Source organism: Carcharodon carcharias, chromosome 2 (assembly GCF_017639515.1).
Source record: "Carcharodon carcharias isolate sCarCar2 chromosome 2, sCarCar2.pri, whole genome shotgun sequence".
NCBI classification, from domain to species: domain Eukaryota; kingdom Metazoa; phylum Chordata; class Chondrichthyes; order Lamniformes; family Lamnidae; genus Carcharodon; species Carcharodon carcharias.
This window is the reverse complement of record NC_054468.1, coordinates 55,216,960-55,237,982: the sequence shown is the minus strand read 5'-3', so window position 1 is coordinate 55,237,982 and position 21,023 is coordinate 55,216,960. Positions and strand designations below refer to the sequence as shown.

General features: G+C 45.2%; 1 protein-coding gene across 1 annotated transcript in view; it reads right to left on the bottom strand.

Moving 5' to 3' along the window:
* The window catches only part of kcnab1a (potassium voltage-gated channel subfamily A regulatory beta subunit 1a), a 395,251-nt gene extending 392,740 nt beyond the window's left edge, over positions 1-2,511 (bottom strand). The window contains exon 1 of the mRNA XM_041212026.1: positions 2,425-2,511. The gene's annotated coding sequence lies outside the window, so the exon portion shown is untranslated. The remainder of the gene's footprint in view (positions 1-2,424) is intronic.
* Positions 2,512-21,023: the final 18,512 nt, after the last annotated feature.

The window sequence follows — 21,023 nt, the reverse complement described above, 5'->3', positions numbered from 1 at the left end:
GCCTCCCTCTTTCTCTAGTTTACCTTGCAAGCTTTGAATTCTGTTTGCTGACTATCCAGAGACACCCCTGTTGCAGACAAAAACTTCTTTAAAGAACTTAACCCAGCACTACCATCTCCAGAAAAACATCCAAATCAGTCGTCTACATCTTGAAATCGGAAGCGATGAGACCATCGAAGAAAAATCGCAAGACCAGCGAATTAAGCCTAAAGCCAGTTGAGTTACCAAACTACAGACTGCATATTCCTTTTATTTTTTTATGGACTTTAATCTAATCAACCTGTCTTTACCCACTCTACAATTTATTTGTGTGTGTGCTGTGAACTTCGAATCTGTGTGTGTGCAAAACTCAATGTATATTTTATTAATTTACTTAGATCAGTTTAAATATAATAAAGCTACATTTTTCTTTGTTAAATGCAACAAAACCTGTCCAATGGTTCTTTTATGATCACAGCGTGTAAACAGTTAAGTACTCACCAAATTGGCACATAAATCCTTTTCAAACAAAATAAATCTGTTGCCGGCAAACGAGGAGAGGGGAGTAGCCATTCAGCCCCTCCTCATCTGATTATAACACCAGTGACTGTGAAGGAGGCTGTGATGGTGAACTTTTAAATGTCTGGTGTCTTCCAGGCTTGAACTGGAGATTCTTGCCATGTCTCACAGTTTTCCATCCACTGTTGTGTGAGGGAAGACATTAAGGCTATTTATTCCTTGAGAGCTAACTACATTTAGTTTTCTCTTGCCAAAAAGGTTTGCATGGAGATATTGCAAGTAATTAGGAAGGCAAATAGAATGTCAGTCTTAATTGTAAAGGGGATGAAGTATAAAAATGAAGAAGTCTTGCTAGAACTGTGCAGGACATTGGTGAAATTGCACCTAGCGTACTGTGTACAGTTTTGTCACCTTACTTACTTACTATATAGTGCATTGGAAACAGTTCAGAGAAGGTTCACTAGCCTAATTGCAGGGATAAGGGATGATTTATGAGGAAATGTTGAGCAGGTTGGGTATATACTCAGAAGAATGAGAGGTGATCTTATTGAAGCATATAACGTTCTGACGGGGCTTGACAGGATCGATGCTGAGAGAATATTTACCCTTCTTGACATCAAGAGCTATCACTTGCCCAGCATGCACCAAATGAAAGCCATGCTGCAACTTGATACTTGATAGAGCAGATCATTGTAATGATGAAACAATGGGTGGTATTTAATGGAGGTGACAGGGTTTCACCTGCTAGTTGGAGAGAGAGAGAAAGCAGATGAGAGCTCCACATCACCTATTTTAAGGAAAGTCCATCAAATTAAATGCCACTCAGGCATTTAATAGGATAGAAGTGGCTCTCCCCTGGGATCAGGAACACCAAGGGAGGGAGGTCGCCGGTGGAAGTCCTGCTTGGCAAGAACTGCCAGCCAGAGGCTGATTATTCTATTGAATGGCAATGCAACTGGGGAGCTGGTGGCTGCTGCTGGTGTGGCACCCACCCAAGGCCTGGGATGTGAATGGACCCACACTATAGGTGAGTGATGGCAGGAGGGGGATCGTAGGGTGGGTGTTGTGGGGGGGGTGGGGTGGGGAGGAGGATCATCAGGAAGGACAGGGATTGGTTCTCATGATAGTGTATCCCTTGATCAGGCACTGAGTGCCTTTGGACGAGAGATTCATCCTGGAAGTCTGCAAGCCACATCGCACGGGTTAATACCAGCAGCAGTAAGATGAAGACCTTAAGTGGCATTAATTGCCCACTTAAGGACCTCAACTGGCAATGGGGTGGGAAGGCTGTCCACAGGCCTTCCCTCCATGGATTTAATCAAGGAGAGGCCAGGAGGTGATTGGCTCCAGCCTGCCACCCTCTTCCCTGATGAGATGCCCTCCCCGCCACCAAACTCACTAGAGGGGAGGACATTAAATTTTCACTCAATGATGGACAGCTTTAAAGGAGCCCTGCAGTATTCAGCAGAGCATGTGTCAATATTTGTGGTGGACTGCTGCATGCTGCATAACCTGGCCATCATGAGGGAATAGCCCTTACTACCAGCTATATAGCGAGCAGCTCAGGAACAGGAGCATGATAAGAGAGGGGGAAGAGAACGAGGAAATGAAAGTGAGGAGCTGGACAGCCCCTTTTTATCCAGCTGTCCATGAAGAACTCATGCGACTGCAACCCCAGTAACATCAACCCCATTTTCCCCATTCACTAACATTCCCACCCCATTTCCCCATTCACTAACATTCCCACATCTTACCTTTCCTCTCTCACTGACCATCACAGTATCGTCTTGGCCAAAATGCAAAAATAAAAAGCACCAATAATAACAATTTCAAACCAAATTTATAAATGAAATCATGCCATATTGCATCCAAAATCAACTAATCAATTACCCTTGTGTATTCTCTTACTGCCTGTCTATCGTGTACCTTTGTCTGCACTTATGCTCCTCCGCAGTGCTGCCCAAGTGACTGCAGCATAGCCGGTGGAAGACTGTTGACTTTCAGTGGAGGAGACTGCAGATGACCTTGGAGGACGACCTTGAGCAGCTTTGATCCTAAATAGCCCAGCCGTGACAGCACTATCTCAGCATAGGCAGCAGCATTTCAGGCTGGCTGACTGACAAGCAACAGCAAGGGTACTGGCAGAGTGACAAGAATGGGAGGATGAATGCTGTATTCCTGAGAGAGAACAGAAGATTCTGGTCCCATTGAACCACTGGCACTCCCCCAGGGTGATTCCTCAGCAATCCTAATAATCTGTTGGAGGATCGATTGCTGGACCACTGTGACACTCTGGATGCCCCTTGAACGTTGGTATCCACAGCCATGATGACAGCAATCTGAGCTGACATAATAGCAAGCTGACCTCCATGACAGCAGTTTGAGCTTCCACTGCTGTACTCAGATGTTGAGCGGCTGCTGCTTGCGTTGCAATAGAAGCTGTGATGTGGCCATCAGACACTGTATCATGGTTGGGTCCACAAGTATCCGAATGGAGGTGACCATCCATTCCACATTGGAAAGGATGGGCTCCAAGCTCTACGTACAAGTCTGTACCTAGTTGTACCAGACTCCTCCATATTCCTTAAGATTGATCGTAGGCTTTCTGGCAGGCTTCCCAGTGGGCTTCCCAGTTCACCAAGCATTTTGTTGTGCGCACCTATTAGTGTTCTTTTATTCAAAAACAAAAACAGAATTACCTGGAAAAACTCAGCAGGTCTGGCAGCATCGGCGGAGAAGAAAAGAGTTGACGTTTCGAGTCCTCATGATCCTTCGACAGAACTTGAGTTCGAGTCCAAGAAAGAGTTGAAATATAAGTTGGTTTAAGGTGTGTGTGTGGGGGGTGGAGAGAGAGAGAGAGAGAGAGAGGTGGAGTGGGGGTGTGGTTGTAGGGACAAACAAGCAGTGATAGAAGCAGATCATCAAAAGATGTCAACAACAATAGTACAATAGAACACATAGGTGTTAAAGTTAAGTTGGTGATATTATCTAAACGAATGTGCTAATTAAGAATGGATGGTAGGGCACTCAAGGTATAGCTCTAGTGGGGGTGGGGAGAGCAGAAAAGATGTAAAAAAAAAAAATTAAAAAAAAAAATTTTTTTTTTCCTTTTTTTTATAATGGAAATAGGTGGGAAAAGGAAAATCTATATAATTTATTTGGAAAAAAAAGAAAAGGAAGGGGGAAACAGAAAGGGGGTGGGGATGGGGGAGGGAGCTCACGACCTAAAGTTGTTGAATTCAATATTCAGTCCGGATGGCTGTAAAGTGCCTAGTCGGAAGATGAGGTGTTGTTCCTCCAGTTTGCGTTGGGCTTCACTGGAACAATGCAGCAAGCCAAGGACAGACATGTGGGCAAGAGAGCAGGGTGGAGTGTTAAAATGGCAAGCGACAGGGAGGTTTGGGTCATTCTTGTGGACAGACCGCAGGTGTTCTGCAAAGCGGTCGCCCAGTTTACGTTTGGTCTCTCCAATGTAGAGGAGACCACATTGGGAGCAACGAATGCAGTAAACTAAGTTGGGGGAAATGCAAGTGAAATGCTGCTTCACTTGAAAGGAGTGTTTGGGAGTGTTTCCCGTCACATTCTGAAATCCACACTCAGTGCCATGCGCCGCCATATGAACACACTCGACCTCTCCCTCCAGCAGCACCGCCGGACCCTTTTTCAAAGCTGCGCGTGCCCCCAGTTTCATTTTATCCTTCGGCTCATCCGACGCCTCAACAAGAAACTTTTTCTCTTTCTCTCAAGTGCTAAGGAACGCAAGCTCCAACGACTCATCGACACCAACATCCATCTAGGACCCTCCACCCCGGCCTGTCCCTCCATCCCCACCCCATCTTCCAATCCCAACCCCAGCCGTGTATTCACTATACCCCCTGACCTTCCCCTCTCCGATGCTGAACGTTCAGTGCTCAGCAAAGGATTTAGTTTCATACCCTTACGCCCTCACCTCAATGAATTTCGGGCTCGTCATGATGCTGAACTCTTCTTCTGCCGTCTTCGTCTCCGGGCTCACTTCTTTGGGCAGGAGTCCTCTCCCAGTTCAACGGATCCTTTTACCCATCTCCAATATTCTCCCTCCACCTGGACCCCTCCCTCTGGATTCTTACCTCCTCTTGATCTTTTCATTGAGAACTGTCGACGCAACATTAGTCGTCTCAATTTCTCTGCTCCTCTCACCCATTCTAACCTGTCTCTCTCTGAACTTACTGCACTCCATTCTCTCAGGTCCAACCCTGACATTGTCATCAAACCCACTGACAAGGGAGGTGCTGTTGTTGTCTGGTGCACTGACCTCTACCTCGCGGAGGCTGAACGTCAACTCGCAGACACTTCCTCCTACCTCTCCCTGGACCATGACCCCACCACTGAACATCAAGCCATTGTTTCCAGGACTGTCACTGACCTCATCTCCTCTGGGGATATTCCTCCCACAGCTTCCAACCTGATAGTTGCCCAACCTTGGACGGCCCGCTTCTATCTCCTACCCAAAATCCACAAACAGAACTGCCCTGGTAGACCGATCATCTCAGCTTGCTCCTGCCCCACAGAACTCATTTCTTGTTATCTTGACTCCCTTCTCTCTCCCCTTGTCCAGTCCCTTCCCACCTACATCCGTGATTCCTCTGACACCTTACGTCACATCAACAATTTCCAGTTCCCTGGCCCCAACCGCTTCCTCTTCACCATGGACGTCCAATCCCTCTACACCTCCATCCCCCACCAGGATGGTCTGAGGGCCCTTAGCTTCTTCCTCGAACAGAGGCCCGAACAATCCCCATCCACCACTACTCTCCTCCGTCTGGATGAACTTGTTCTCACACTGAACAATTTCTCCTTCAACTCCTCTCACTTCCTCCAAATAAAAGGTGTGGCTATGGGTACCCGCATGGGCCCCAGCTATGCCTGTCTCTTTATGGGGTATGTGGAACATTCCTTGTTCCAGTCCTACTCCAGCCCCCTTCCACAACTCTTTCTCAGGTACATCGATGATTACTTCGGTGCTGCTTCATGCTCTCGTCGGGACTTGGAAAAATTTATTAATTTTGCTTCCAATCTCCACCCCTCCATCATTTTCACGTGGTCCATCTCTGACACTTCCCTTCCCTTCCTTGACCTCTCTGTCTCAATCTCTGGTGATAGACTGTCCACCAATATCCATTACAAACCCACCGACTCCCACAGCTATCTCGACTACAGCTCCTCACACCCCGCTTCCTGTAAGGACTCCATCCCATTCTCTCAGTTCCTTCGCCTCCGTCGCATCTGTTCCGATGATGCTACCTTCAAAAACAGTTCCTTTGACATGTCCTCCTTCTTCCTTAACCAAGGTTTTCCACCCACAGTCGTTGACAGGGCCCTCAACCGTGTACGGCCCATCTCCCGCGCATCCGCCCTCACGCCTTCTCCTCCCTCCCAGAAACATGATAGGGTCCCCCCTTGTCCTTACTTATCACCCCACCAGCCTCCGCATTCAAAGGATCATCCTCCGCCATTTCCGCCAACTCCAGCATGATGCCACCACCAAACACATCTTCCCTTCACCCCCGCTATCGGCATTCCATAGGGATCGCTCCCTCCGGGACAGCCTAGTCCACTTCTCCATCACTCCCTACTCCTCAACCCCCTCCTATGGCACCACCCCATGCCCACGCAAAAGATGCAACACCTGCACCTTCACTTCCTCTCTCCTCACTTTCCAAGGACCCAAACACTCCTTTCAAGTGAAGCAGCATTTCACTTGCATTTCCCCCAACTTAGTCTACTGCATTCGTTGCTCCCAATGTGGTCTCCTCTACATTGGAGAGACCAAACGTAAACTGGGCGACCGCTTTGCAGAACACCTGCGGTCTGTCCACAAGAATGACCCAAACCTCCCTGTCGCTTGCCATTTTAACACTCCACCCTGCTCTCTTGCCCACATGTCTGTCCTTGGCTTGCTGCATTGTTCCAGTGAAGCCCAACGCAAACTGGAGGAACAACACCTCATCTTCCGACTAGGCACTTTACAGCCATCCGGACTGAATATTGAATTCAACAACTTTAGGTCGTGAGCTCCCTCCCCCATCCCCACCCCCTTTCTGTTTCCCCCTTCCTTTTCTTTTTTTTCCAATAAATTATATAGATTTTCCTTTTCCCACCTATTTCCATTATAAAAAAAAGGAAAAAAAAATTTTTTTTTTTTTAATTTTTTTTTTTACATCTTTTCTGCTCTCCCCACCCCCACTAGAGCTATACCTTGAGTGCCCTACCATCCATTCTTAATTAGCACATTCGTTTAGATAATATCACCAACTTAACTTTAACACCTATGTGTTCTTTTGTACTATTGTTGTTGACATCTTTTGATGATCTGCTTCTATCACTGCTTGTTTGTCCCTACAACCACACCCCCACTCCACCTCTCTCTCTCTCTCTCTCTCTCCACCCCCCACACACACACCTTAAACCAACTTATATTTCAACTCTTTCTTGGACTCGAACTCAAGTTCTGTCGAAGGGTCATGAGGACTCGATACATCAACTCTTTTCTTCTCCGCCGATGCTGCCAGACCTGCTGAGTTTTTCCAGGTAATTCTGTTTTTGTTTTTGTTTTTGATTTCCAGCATCCGCAGTTTTTTTGTTTTTGTTTTTATCTCAGCGTTCTTTTATTGTCTGCCCATCGAGGTCCACACCTGCGCCCTCTGCAGCAGAGGCCGCAGGCAACTTCGCCTTCCAGCAAGCTGGCATCTGTGTTATTCTTGCTCCGACTGCAGCCCACTCATGCCGTGTGTCTCACCACATGCAGATCCTGCCTCTTATCTATCCTCTAAGCTGCACAGAGTGTTAGTTTCTAAGCTGGTGGCCGCAAGTGTGAAATGAACTACGCACAAACACACATCCGAATTAGGAGCAGGAGTAGGCCACTCAGTTCTTTTGAGCCTGTTCTGCCATTCAATAAAATCATGGCGGATCTGATTTTAACCTCAACTTCACATTCCTGCCTACTCCCGATAACCTTTCATCGCCTTGCTTATCAAGAATCTATTTACCTCTGCATTAAAGATATTCAAGGACTCTCCCTCAACCACCTTTTCCGGAAGAGAACTCCAAAGCCTCAAAACCCTCCAAGAGAAATTTTTTTCCTCATCTCTGTCCTATATGTCAAACAGTGACCCCAAATTCTAGATCTTCTCACAAGAGGAAACATCCTTTCCACACCCACCCTGTCAAGTCCCCTCTGAATCTTATGTGTTTCAATCAAGTAATGTCTTTGTGCCTTCATTATCACTCTCTTCTTCGTGCTCCTGCACCTCCAGGGAAGGTTGTACCTCTTGGGCATCTGAAAGGAAAAAGGCACAAGGATAAAGCTGTGATGCAAGAAATTGGGGGGTGGGGGAGGGGGGTGGTGGTTCAGGATGATGGGTGTAAGAGGTAAATCAGAAGAGAGTCTGGGATGAAGTGAATTGCATGAGACAGAAGATTAGGTATGAGCGTTGTATCACCATCAATAGTTTCAGCGTGGTTGCCGGCCATTGCCTCAGCAATGGACATCCCAATAATGGCCAGCACTGTCTTTCCCATGGGAATAAGGGCCGCCAAGTGTAGCTGTCCCCTTCTGTAATTTTTTTAAAAATTCATTCTAGGGATGTGAATGTCGATGTTTAGGCCAGCATTTATTGCCCATCCCTAATTGCCCTTGAGCAGGTGCTGTTGCGCCACCTTCTTGAACTGCTGCTGTTCATCTGGTGCAGGTACACCCACAGTGCTGTTAGAGAGGGAGTTCCAATATTTTGACTCAGTGACGCTGAAGGAACAGCAAAATATTTCCAAGTCAAGAAGGTATGTGGCTTAGAGGGGAACTTGCAGGTGGTCATATTCCCATGTGCTTGCTGCCCTTGTCTTCGATGTAGAGATTGCGGGTTTGGAAGGTGCTGTAGAAGGAGCCGTGGTGAGTTGCTGCAGTGCATCTTGTCGATGGTATACACTGCAACCACTGTGCATCAGTGGTGGAGGGTGTGAATGTTTAAGGTGGTAGATGGGTTGCTGATCAAGCAGGCTGCCTTGTGCTGGATGACATTGAGCCTATTGCGTGTTGGAGTTGCACTCATCCAGGTTAATGAAGAGTATTCCATCACAATCCTAACTTGTGCCTTATAGATAGTGGACAGGCTTTGGGGAGTCAGGAGGTAAGTTACTTGACACAGAATTCCCAGCCTCTGACCTGCTCTTTTAGCCACAGTATTTATATCCTGGTCCTGTTAAGTTTCTGGTCAGTGATAACCTCTTTGCCCTCAAGATGTTGATGGGTGGGGGATTCAGCAATGGCACTGCCATCGAATGTCAAGGGTTATATGCATCGCCTTGTCCTAAAAGAGATAGGGAAATGTGTCAGTGAGTATCATGCATGTGTTTTGCTGATGTGGCTGTCACAGTTGAATAGTTGCAGTGTGTGCAACCTGTGAAATGTGAGTGTGAGTCTTGCAGCAGCACTAAGTGTGGCAGGTTAAGGTGAAACATATAATGTTCATTGTGAGGCCTGATTGATGGAAATTGTTGGTAGATGAGGCGAATTGAGCTTTGTCCAAGCCTAGTTTTGCAATTGGTAGGGTATGGCATTTGAAGATGCGTTCATTGACATTGACCACTTGTGTAAGGTCATTAAACTTCATGCGGCCCTGCATTCAGGTCCATAGTGCTTGACTCCTGGCATTGACCTCTATGGTTATCTACTTCAACACCTTTTGACTATGTGTCTAGAGGGTCTCCTGCTTCCCTGTAGATACAGGACTTTTCTCCTCCTTTCCATCTTCTCCATAATGACCTTCCATGTGGTGCTCATAAAGTTTGGAACCCATTTTCTTCCCTGTTGCGCCGTTCCTGACTCTTTCCCAGGCCAGATTCTCTTCAACTATGTCTCCCAGCACTTCCTCCAGCTACAATACACTTTCCTTTTAGGCAGTGGAGGCTAGCTCGAAGTAATGCTAACCCCACACAATATTGGTCCCCTGTTGATGCGTGCAGCCAATGAACAGTGCAATGAATACTGGATGGACAGAGATCAGTCAAATAAGCAGGCAGCATAAAGCTGTCATGCTGACTGTATTAAATCCAAGGCTCCAGGTTAATTGTTCAACATGATCCTATGCCTGTTTTCAGGGGTGATCTAATTTAGCCTCTTATCGAATCTTCAAGAATTCAGCAATTTAAACAAGGAAGAGTCTGGGTTTGGTCCATCATCTTTGGACCAAAGTTAATTGTCTGTGGGGAGGAGAGCTTTCATCTGTTGGCAATCTGTTTCTCACCTAAAAACAAATGGATAATCAGCAATTGAAAACATGATGGGGACTTTGTGCACTCATCTGCCTGCCTGAATATAATTTCTGGCAGAACCTTAAATGGGTGCCCAGCAACCTTGTTAAAGAAGGTGAGAGACTGAAATAAAAGCACAAAATGCTGGAATTGGCAGCAGGTCAGGCAACATCTATATAGAGAGAAACACAGTTAACATTTCAGATCAATGACCTTTCATCAGAGAGTCAGGTCAGAATCTGTTTACAAAACAAAAACAGAAATACCTGGAAAAACTCAGCAGGGCTGGCAGCATCGGCAGAGAAGAGCAAAGTTGACGTTTCGAGTCCTCATGACCCTTCAACAGAACTAAGTAGAACTAGAGTAGCATGTCAACTTTGCTCTTCTCCGCCGATGCTGCCAGGCCTGCTGAGTTTTTCCTGGTATTTCTGTTTTTGTTTTGGATTTCCAGCATCCGCAGTTTTTTGTTTTTATCTCTGTGTTTAATTGACTGCCATTTCTCTTCAAGAAATGCCTACCTTGAAGAAGTTCTGTGCTACTCCCTGGTCCACTCCTCCATCACCCCCTACTCCTCAACCCCCACCTATGGCACCTCCCCATGCCCACGCAAAAGATGCAACACCTGCCCCTTCACTTCCTCTCTCCTCACCGTCCAAGGGCCCAAACACTCCTTTCAAGTGAAGCAGCATTTCACTTGCATTTCCCCCAACTTAGTCTACTGCATTCATTGCTCCCAATGCGGTCTCCTCTACATTGGAGAGACCAAATGTAAACTGGGCGACCGCTTTGCAGAACACCTGCGCTCTGTCCACAAGAATGACCCAAACCTCCCTGTCGCTTGCCATTTTAACACTCCACCCTGCTCTCTTGCCCACGTGTCTGTCCTTGGCTTGCTGCATTGTTCCAGTGAAGCCCAATGCAAACTGGAGCACCTCATCTTCCAACTAGGCACTTTACAGTCTTCCGGACTGAATATTGAATTCAACAACTTTAGATCTTGACCTCCCTCCTCCATCCCCACCCCCTTTCTGTTTCTTCCCCCTTCCTTTTGTTTTTTCCAATAATTTGTATAGATTTTTCTTTTCCCACCTATTTCCATTATTTTTAAATCTTTTATGCTCCCCCCACCCCCACTAGAGCTGTACCTTGAGTGCCCTACCATTCATTCTTAATTAGCACATTCATTTAGATAATATCACCAACTTCAACACCCCTGTGTTCTTTTGTTCTTTTGTCTCTGACATCTTTTGATTATCTGCTCCTATCATTGCTTGCTTGTCCCTACAACCACACCACCCCCCTCCACTTCTCTCCCCCCACCCAACACCTCCCCCCCACCACCTTAAGCCAACTTATATTTCACCCCTCTCCTTGGATTCAACCAGTTCTGCTGAAGGTTCATGAGGACTCGAAACGTCAACTCTTTTCTTCTCCGCCGATGCTGCCAGACCTGCTGAGTTTTTCCAGGTAAAGACAGTTGATATCCTAGGGTAGAATTTTACACCAGTGGAATTTTACAGTCCCACCAAAGCCAATAGAGTTTAGAATGAATTGCTGCATTTTACGGCACCATCACCGCTACAACAGGACCATAAAATTCCTGCCCTAGGGTTTGAATAGTTCTTGCTTCCCACTGATGCTAGTGGTAATAGACTGCCTGTGACGTCTTCCTCTTTCTCTCCCTATGTCTTCAAATCTGTTCACTGAACCTGTTTTCATTGTCTGTATGTATCCTCTGCAGCCAAGGCTCATGCTGTGTTCTAATACTGCTATCATACTTCTGATTCTATTGTTCCATTTGTCAATGGCCACCAACCCATGAACAGGATATCCTCAAAACTTAAACTATCCATCATTAATTTTTTCCTGTATAACCGTTTGACAGACTTAATAACTTACGCTCATTTAGTTATACCCCAAAGTCCATGATCATACATTTCAAAGTATATCTCTTGTGAATACCTGTCCTACTTGCCTTTTGCTATTCACACTTTCAATTTGGGTTACAGTGTGACTTCAATTTGACTTGTTACACAGGCCAAATATCCTTCATGTTACAGTGTGATTTGGATTTGACCCAAGCCACACAGGCCATATGTTCTAAGCATATAAACCTTTCATCTACCAGGAACTGCAAAATACAAAATACATGAAATAATTCATAGCACAAATTATAAAAAGTATAATAAGGAACACATTTCCTACATCACCATGTGGGCTCCTAATTCACATTACTTTCTGCCTTCCTAAATTTCAAAGCTGTCAACTGCATTATACATGCAACTCATGTGTGATCACCAGCAGTGCATCATGCAGCTCTGTGCCCACATCCCCTGCAGCTGCCGTAATTCTTTTTCTCCTGTACAGAGAGAGAGAGGTTGGTTAATTTGGGTCAGGCTTAAATCTTAACTCCTCTTAGGAATCCATGCTCAGTGGCTGAACTGCTTTACAGTCAGATCTATTGCTTTGAACCCTGATCAAGTAGAACATTGACATCCTCAAGCAACAGTTCGAATGATTGGACAGGATTGGTGATTTCTTGCAATACAGTCCAGCAAAGTGTGTTCTGTCTGATTTCTTTTATTCATCTTAGGAATATAAGTGACTCAGCAATGGTGAGATTTAATGCCCATCCCTAAATGTCCTTCAAAGGTAGTGATAGACTTTCTTCTTGAACCATTGCACAGTTTCATAAAAGTGAAAGGCTTCCTAACAATTCACAAGACAGGTAAGAATCAGCCCCCTTGGTGTGAGCCTGCAGTCGCATGAAGGAGGCAGGTTTCCTTCCCTAAAGGACATCAGCGAACCAGTTGGGCTTTTATGACAATTCAGTGTCAGGTTTACCAATACCAACTTTATATTTTCAGATTTTAAAAAACTGAACTCAAATTCTCAAATCACTGTAATTCCTGACGTCAACTAATTGCACATGAGCACTCAGCTTGAACTGCGGCTGCCAGCATGAGTGGTTTTCTTCATCACTGACATCATTGGCTCATCAGCCAATGCCAGTACTGGTTTGCACCTGTATGAGTGGCAACGTCGCTCACTCAGCCACTCTCTCTGGTGCACAGATCACTCCGCCTCCATCCCTTGCTGTCTGCAGCTCAGGAGCCATCCTGTCCACTGCTGGCCTGCTCCCTCTGATGCCCCGAGCTCTCAACACCCCTATCCTCTGCCTTTACCAATGCTCTCCCACACCCTCACTATCCTTGTCCTGCACCCTCTCCTGTGCCCTCCCCTGTGCCCTCACTACCCCTGTCCCAAACCCTCACGGCCCTCTCCCATGCCCACACTGCCCCTGCCTGCACCCTCGCTGCCTCTGTCCCAAGCCCTCTCCTGTACCCTCACTACCCCTCTCCCACACCCTCGTGCCCACGCTGCCAGTCTCTCATGCCCTTGCTGCCCCTCTCTTGTACCCTAACCACCCCTCTCTCACTCCCTTGCCATGTGGTGCTCCAGTCTCCAGTCTTTATGAGCCATAGTCAATCATCTCCGCTTCGCTCCCCTGGGACTCAGCACATCGCTCTCTAACCAAACAGATATGCTCCTTCCCTCCTTCTTTCTCTGTTGCACTAATGGTATGCAGAAAGGGACTGTGCAGTAATGATATGTTACTCAACAGTGCACTGGGTTTAACTTTGCCTGGGTAAAAAATACATTCACTGGTTAAAACATTTGGGGCAGAATTTTGCCCTGGATGGGTGGGCGGGCCCCACTGGCTCGGCGGCAGGTGGGCAGCTGATCGCCACCATTGAAACGGGCCCTGCCACCATTTTGAGTAGGTGGGCCAATGAAGGCCCACCCAGTGGGCCGCCCGATGGGAAGCGTATGCGATGGGGGGAGGGATTCCCCAACTGTCAGAGTTGCGCTCTTTCGCGCATGCACATGAAAGAGCGCATATCTCCCTCAGGCTAAATGCTGCTTCAGGGAGAGCGCTGAAAGTTTTATAAACTTCAAAAATAGAAAAATAAAAAAATATTATTAACATGGCCCCCTCATGTGACAATGTCATACGAGATGGGACATGTTAATAAATATCACATAAACTTTATTAAAGTTTTTTAAAACAGACATGAAACCTCATCCCGCCAGTAGATGAGGTTTCATGTTTTTTCAGAAACCCACTGGGGCTCCTGGCCTGCCCGCCAGCCTTAAGGTTGCCCGCCTTCCTGAATATTTAAATGGGGCAGGAAGACGTCGGGGGCTTTCCCACGTCATTTTCGTGACGGCAAGCGGGCCCCGCCCACAGCTTACTGATGGAAAAATTCTGCCCTTGGACTTCTGACACTTGGTAGCCAAAATTTCAGCACAACATGTTCATTGCTATAACAAGGTACTAGCACACATCGCTGAAACTGTTGAAAGAAAGAACTTGTTTTTCCTAGATATTCGCCATCTCTGATACAGGCAGCCGGGACCTCACTGGCTTTGATGTCACAGGGAGTACAACTACATGTGCAGGAAGTTCACCCTCTGCAGTTGCAGCATCACCAAACTCAGCCTTCTCACACTATCCTAGTGGAATTTCAATTTATGTTCTCTGGATTATTCATCCCACTTACTGGACTACTAGCTCAGTTGCATAAACACCGCACTACGATACGCAAAATATTGGCTTGCTGTGTGCTGCATAACTTTGCTCTCTAACAATACATAAAGCTATCACTAGATGAGGATCTTCATCGTGATAAAGGAGAGCACACTAATAATATAGAGAACAGTGAGGGAGTGGAAGTGCTGAATCACAATGATTCACCAGGGATAAACCCTCAGTAATGTGATTGCCACATTTAAAATTTTGTAATCTTTTCGCTTCAAATAAAGACAGCAAAAAAAATGCATAAAACTAACCAGTATTTTTACGTTCAAGCAAATAATTGTCTTAAATCTTCAATTAAGGGTGGGTTCTTACCTGGCTCTTCTGCCATCTATCATCTGGGCGGGTTTCCCTTAGACAAAATACAAACAACTTTCAGAAAATTTAAGATCTTGTTCATGAAATGTCAGATTTAATCTCAACTTAACTCACATCCTAAGCACCTGCTGCAAAACAACTTGTAAGTAACATATTCAATTGACACTAAGGAATATATGGTATAATATGCAATGATGTAGTGACAACTTTATATAAATGTAATTTTAAATGCTTTTTAATGTTAAATATTTATTGTTATACTGTCATTTAAGAGTCCCATAGGCAAACATCATTTGGTTTACTACAACACTACATGCAAAGCCTGCAAAAATCAGAATTCAAGAAATGAGGTGATCAACAAGCTTGAATATATTGCCTGGATTTTGCAGTAGAAGTAACAATGAGGCAATCAGCAGCCACTGTTGCTATGGAGTAAATAAGATAGCAAGCACAGTTAAACACAGAATCAGAAAGTTGCTTCCCAATTTGCCTTCTCCTCTACAAGTTTCACTACATGGTACCTCACCAAGAAGTTCAGCATTCAAACACAGGGACACAGTGAGGTTGCAGTACTTACCGTGAGATAGATACCCACTAAAAGCACCAGAAAAACTGAGGGCTTGTTCGTTCAAGTGCAAGTGAATTTCTAAAGGTGTAATAAATCTTAATTACCATGAAGCAACCTCTTGGCCACTGTAAACTTCACAGAATCACAGAATCACACAGTGCAGAAGAAGCCCTTTGGCCCATCGAGTCTGCACTGATACGTGAGAAACACCTGACCTACCTACCTAATCCCATTTACCAGCACTTGGCCCATAGCCTTGAATGTTATGACATGCCAAGTGCTCATCCAGGTTCTTTTTAAAGAATGTGAGGTAACCTGCCTCCACCACACTCCCAGGCAGCGCATTCCAGACCGTCACCATCCTCTGGGTAAAAAAGTTTTTCCTCACATCCCCCCTAAACCTCCTGCCCCTCACCTTGAACTTATGCTCCTTGTGACTGACCCTTCAACTAAGGGGAACAGCTGCTCCCTATCCACCCTGTCCATGCCCCTCATAATCTTGTACACCTCGATCAGGTCACCCCTCAGTCTGCTCTAACGAAAACAACCCAAGTCTATCCAACCTCTCTTCATAACTTAAATGTTTCATCGAAGGCAACATCCTGGTGAATCTCCTCTGCAGCCCCTCCAGTGCAATCACATCCTTCCTATAATGTGGTGACCAGAACTGCACACAGTACTCCAGCTGTGGCCTCACCAAGGTTCTATGCAGCTCCAATATGACCACCCTACTTTTGTAATCTATGCCTCGATTGATAAAGGCAAGTGTCCCATATGTCTTTTTCACCACCCCACTAACATGCCCCTCCACCTTCAGAGATCGATGGACACACATGCCAAGGTCCCTTTGTTCCTCAGAACTTCCTAGTGCCATGCCGTTCATTGAATACTTCCTTGTCAAATTACTCCTTCCAAAGTGTATCACCTCACACTTTTCAGGGTTAAATTCCATCTGTCACTTATCTGCCCATTTGACCATCGGTCTATATCTTCCTGTAGCCCAAGACATTCAACCTCCCTGTTAACCACCCGGCCAATCTTTGTGTCATCCACAAACTTACTAATCCTACCCTCCACATGGTCATCTATGTCATTTATATAAATGACAAATAATAGGGGACCAAGCACAGAACCCTGTGCTACGCCACTGGACACTGGCTTCCAGTCACTAAAGCATCCTTCTGTCATCACCCTCTGCCTCCTACAACTAAGCCAATTTTGATTCCACCTTATCAAATTACTATGTGTCTTTGCCTTCTTTATAAGTCTCCCACGTGGGACCTTGTCAAAGGCTTTGCTGAAATCCATATAAACTACATCAACTACACTACCCTCATCAACACATCTGGTCACCTCCACAAAAAATTCAATCAAATTTGTTAGGCATGACCTCCCTTTGACAAAGCCATGCTGACTATCCCTGATCAAACCTTGCCTCTTCAAGTGGAGATAGATACTCTCCTTCAGAAATTTCTCCAATTGTTTCCCTACCACTGACGTGAGACTCACTGGCCTGTAGTTCCCTGGCTTATCTCTACAACACTTCTTAAATAGTGGAACCACATTAGCTGTTCTCCAGTCCTCTGGCACCTCCCCCGTGGCCAGAGACGAATTAAAAATTTGAGTCAGAGCCCCTGAAATCTCCTCCCTTGCCTCTCTCAGCATTCTGGACACAAATCATACGGACCTGGAGATTTGTCCACTTTTAAGCCTGCCAACACCTCCAATACCTTGTCGCTCCCTGTATCAATTTGCTTAAAAACCTCGCAGTCTCTCTCTCACCGAGTTCGATACCATCATCCTCATTCTCTTGGGTGAAGACAGATGTGAAGTATTCATTCAACGCTCTAGCAAAGTCCTCTGGCTCCACCCATAGATTCCCCCCTTGGTCCCTTATGGGCCCTTGCCCTGGTTATCCTCTTCCCATTGATACACTTATAGAATATCTTGGGATTTTCCCTACTTTTACCAGCCAGAGCTTTCTCATATCCCCTCTTTGCTCTCCTAATTGCTTTCTTAAGCTCCACCCTGCACTGTCTGTACTCCACTTACTTACTTTGCAAGGGTGGAGTTTTATTCCTTTAGAATCATTGTTGGAATTTTTTCAAAAATGAAAATTGAAACAAATCCTTTTGATTTTACTTTTTGTCTCGTTCAACTCTCTCTCTTAGTCCCATCATTCTTTCCCTCTTTTTATTTTGCATTAAATTATTTTTTCTAACATACACTTCCTGGTTCAGACTCTGCATGCCTAAGCAAGGATTCTCCAATTTGTTTGTCTAAGAAGAAACACTGGCCCAGATCTTCCAGTACCCAAACTGTTGGAACCCAGACGTAGCTTTGGGACATTTAAACTCTTTACTTACTGGAATACGGCAGCCAGCACCATAAAAGAGGGACATGGCTTCTGCGCAGATTGTCGGTGCTGCTCCCTTTTGAGGATTGCTGCATTGAGTCAGATCCTCCATTGAAAGATTGCTCGGAAAAATCAGTGGAAGGTAAGTGTGCATTTTCTTGTATGATCAAGGTTGGAAATAGGATTTCCAATCCTGATTGGAAGATCTGGGCCATTGTTGTTTGTCCTGTTCACATATGTATGTCATGATGATGTGACCTGTGCATATCTGATATTAATCTTTAATTTCATTGGTTGGTCAATTATACATTGAACTGCTTTTAAAGGACTTTTAAAAAGCAAGCAAAGGCATTAACTTAAGATGGCTGTCACAAGTCACCTGATGGCTAGTATTACAAATTGGCCATTTCTGGAAGTTTCCAATGTCAATTACGATTAAGAGATGTCAAGACAACCTCCTATGGAATTTCACACCTGCTAATGTCAAGAACTATTCCAAAAGGTTTACTGAAACTGTACTAGACATCACCATTTGCATTTCTATAAAGCTACCTCTCGAGCAGATACAGAAAGTCTACTGGGAGAATAACTATATGGAAGTTGTTCTTCCTATCTCATCAAGATGGATGATGGGTCATTCAGGAGTTAATGGTTGGAACATTATGTGGGTGAGGTGGGTAGGCCATAAAACAATAGCTATGGTCGGTCCGGGGAGAGAGGTCATGTGACTAGAATAACCACTTTTAAATGTTTTTTATTACAACACCCAAGCTGCTAAGCAAGGGTCTGGGAGAAATCTGCCAAATGGAGCAGTAACACCATTTCTCTCCCTCAAGTTCAAGACCCTATCTCTATTATAGTTTGAAATCCAACACAGAGACAGAGGGCTGAATTTTGCTGTCAGCAGGCAGGGGGCGGGGCCCGGTTGCCGATGAGAAAATTACACTGGATGACATCAGGGGGAACCCCCGACGTCATCCCACCCCATTTAAACCTTCAGGAAAGCGGGGGCACAGCGAGATCAGCTGTCCGCCCGCCGACCTGTCAATTGCCAATTGAAGCCATTGACAGGATAATTAGAACAATTAAAGGACCTGCCCGTCTAACCTTAAGGTTGGTGGGCAGGCCAGGAGCCCCGGCGGGCTTCTGAAAAAACATGAAACCTCATCCACCGGTGGGATAAGGTTTCATGTAGGGTTTAAAAAAGTTTATTAATGTTTCAGTGAAATTTATTAACATGTCCCATCTCAGGTGACATTGTCACATGAGGGGGACATGTTAAAGATCTTTTTATTTTTCTATTTTTAAAGGTTATACAGCTGTCAGCGATCTCCCTGAGGCAGCACATGTGCGAAAGAGCACACTTTCGCTTTTGGGGAATACCCCCTCCCCCCACCTGCACAGGAAGTGCATAACCCTTCCCTCCAGACATCACGCTGGGTGGGCCTAAATTGGCCCGCCCACTTAAAATGGCTGCGGGGCTCTCTTCTCCAGCGGGGATCGGCTCCCTGCCCGCCGGCGATTGGGTTGGGCCCACCTGCCCGACAGGCAGAAAATTCTGCCCAGAGAATTTTCAATGAAAAGAACATCAGGTGCAAAAATCATTAATTTTTGGAAAAGATGGATTATGTTAAAATAAAAAGACTTTGCTTACATGGACTTCAACTCTGCTGAATTTTCAAGACCACCATGAAAAATTCTGCTTCAGTCACGGAAACCGGCAAAGGACACATAAACAATGAACTCTCTATTTTTTACCTTTTAGTAGTGAATTTTAACTTGACCAAAAAGCAACCTCCTACTGTATAACTTGTTATTTTTGCATTTGCATATGTGTGTTTGTGTGTGTGTGTGTTGCGAAGATCGGGATGTCGGTTTACCTTTTTAATTATTTTTATATCTTTACCTGAGTGGGTTTTTAGTTAAATAACCCCTTAGTGTTTTAAATTCAAGGACACTTGTCAGGCTGGTTTCTTTGCAATCTGCACCTAAGTGGTTAAGCACTGACATTGAATTAATGCCTTCATCTTTCTAAATTCACAAATATAACCCTGTTATGGTCAGACCTGGAGTGGTAGAATAGGCTGGTGGTGAGAAAAGCACTCCCCATCAGATCCTTCCTACACTCCAGGAGTCTCACCCCCTTGGCACGTTGCCCTCGAGGTGGCTGTGGTGGGGAAGAGACCGTTGTTCACTTCCTTGTAGATTGTGCCTTTGCAAAGAAGGTCTAGAGAGAGATGCAGTTGTTTCTGTCGAAGTTTATCCCAAACAGTTCTGTGACACAGGAGTCTGTGCTCTACGGGCTGTTCCCAGGGACACACACCAAGACAAACATCAACTGCAGCTGGAGGATCATCAACTTGGTGAAAGACGCTCTTTGGTCTGCCCGAAACTTGTTGGTCTTCCAGCGCAAAGAGTTGTCCCTAACCGAGTTTTGCAGACTGGCACATTCCAAAGTCCAGGACCACGTGCTGAGGGACGCACTAAAGCTTGGGGCAGCTGCCTCAAAGGCGCAATGGGGAAGGGTCGCTGCCTAAGACCTTTCTGCCACAATGCACTGAGGGACTGGGAACTGTGTAGAGCCCCTCAGGCTGTACAGCTCAAAATGAATATCTGCAAATGATTGTAATATTCATTGTTTGTACTGATGCACCTTGTGATACATGTTGTAAAAGTTGAACCTGATTGTACTTTTGTAATGGTGATTTTGAAATGGTTTGGAATGTGGTTGAAGATATTTTATGAATAAAGTATATTTTTGCGAAAAAAAAAAGGTTCTCCCAGGACGAGCTGCAAAGGCGCAATGGGGAAGGGTTGCTGCCTAAGACCTTTCTGCCACAGTGCACTGAGGGACTGGGAACTGTTTAAATCCCTTCGGGCTGTACAACTCAAAATGAATGTCTGCAAATGATAGTAATATTCATTTATTGTATTGATGCATTTCGTGATACATGTTGTAAAAGTTGAACCTGATTGTATTTTTGTGATGGTGATTTTGAAATGGCTTGAAATGTTGTTGAAGATATTTTATGAATAAAGTATATTTTTGCAAAAAAATGATAGAATAAGGAATCATTTCACCCCTTTTCCTCCTGTTCTATATCCTATATTTGTTTATATAAGGCCCCAGATCCCTGTAAAGGGTGGTGCACTGTTTCAGATGCCTGATGACTATAACTTGCCGCTCGAAAGCCCACGATAAGTCTGCGGACTGTTAGAAGTGTAATGAATGGGAAGTCCAATACTTCACCACTGCTGCTATTTAAACTATGTTAATTCATGTTTCTCACTTCAAAATTATAGAATGCCACCTTTTAATTTGTCATGAATGAAATGCCTGCAAGCAATCAATGTGCAGTATTATTACAATTGAGAAAGGCAGGAGGGGAGGC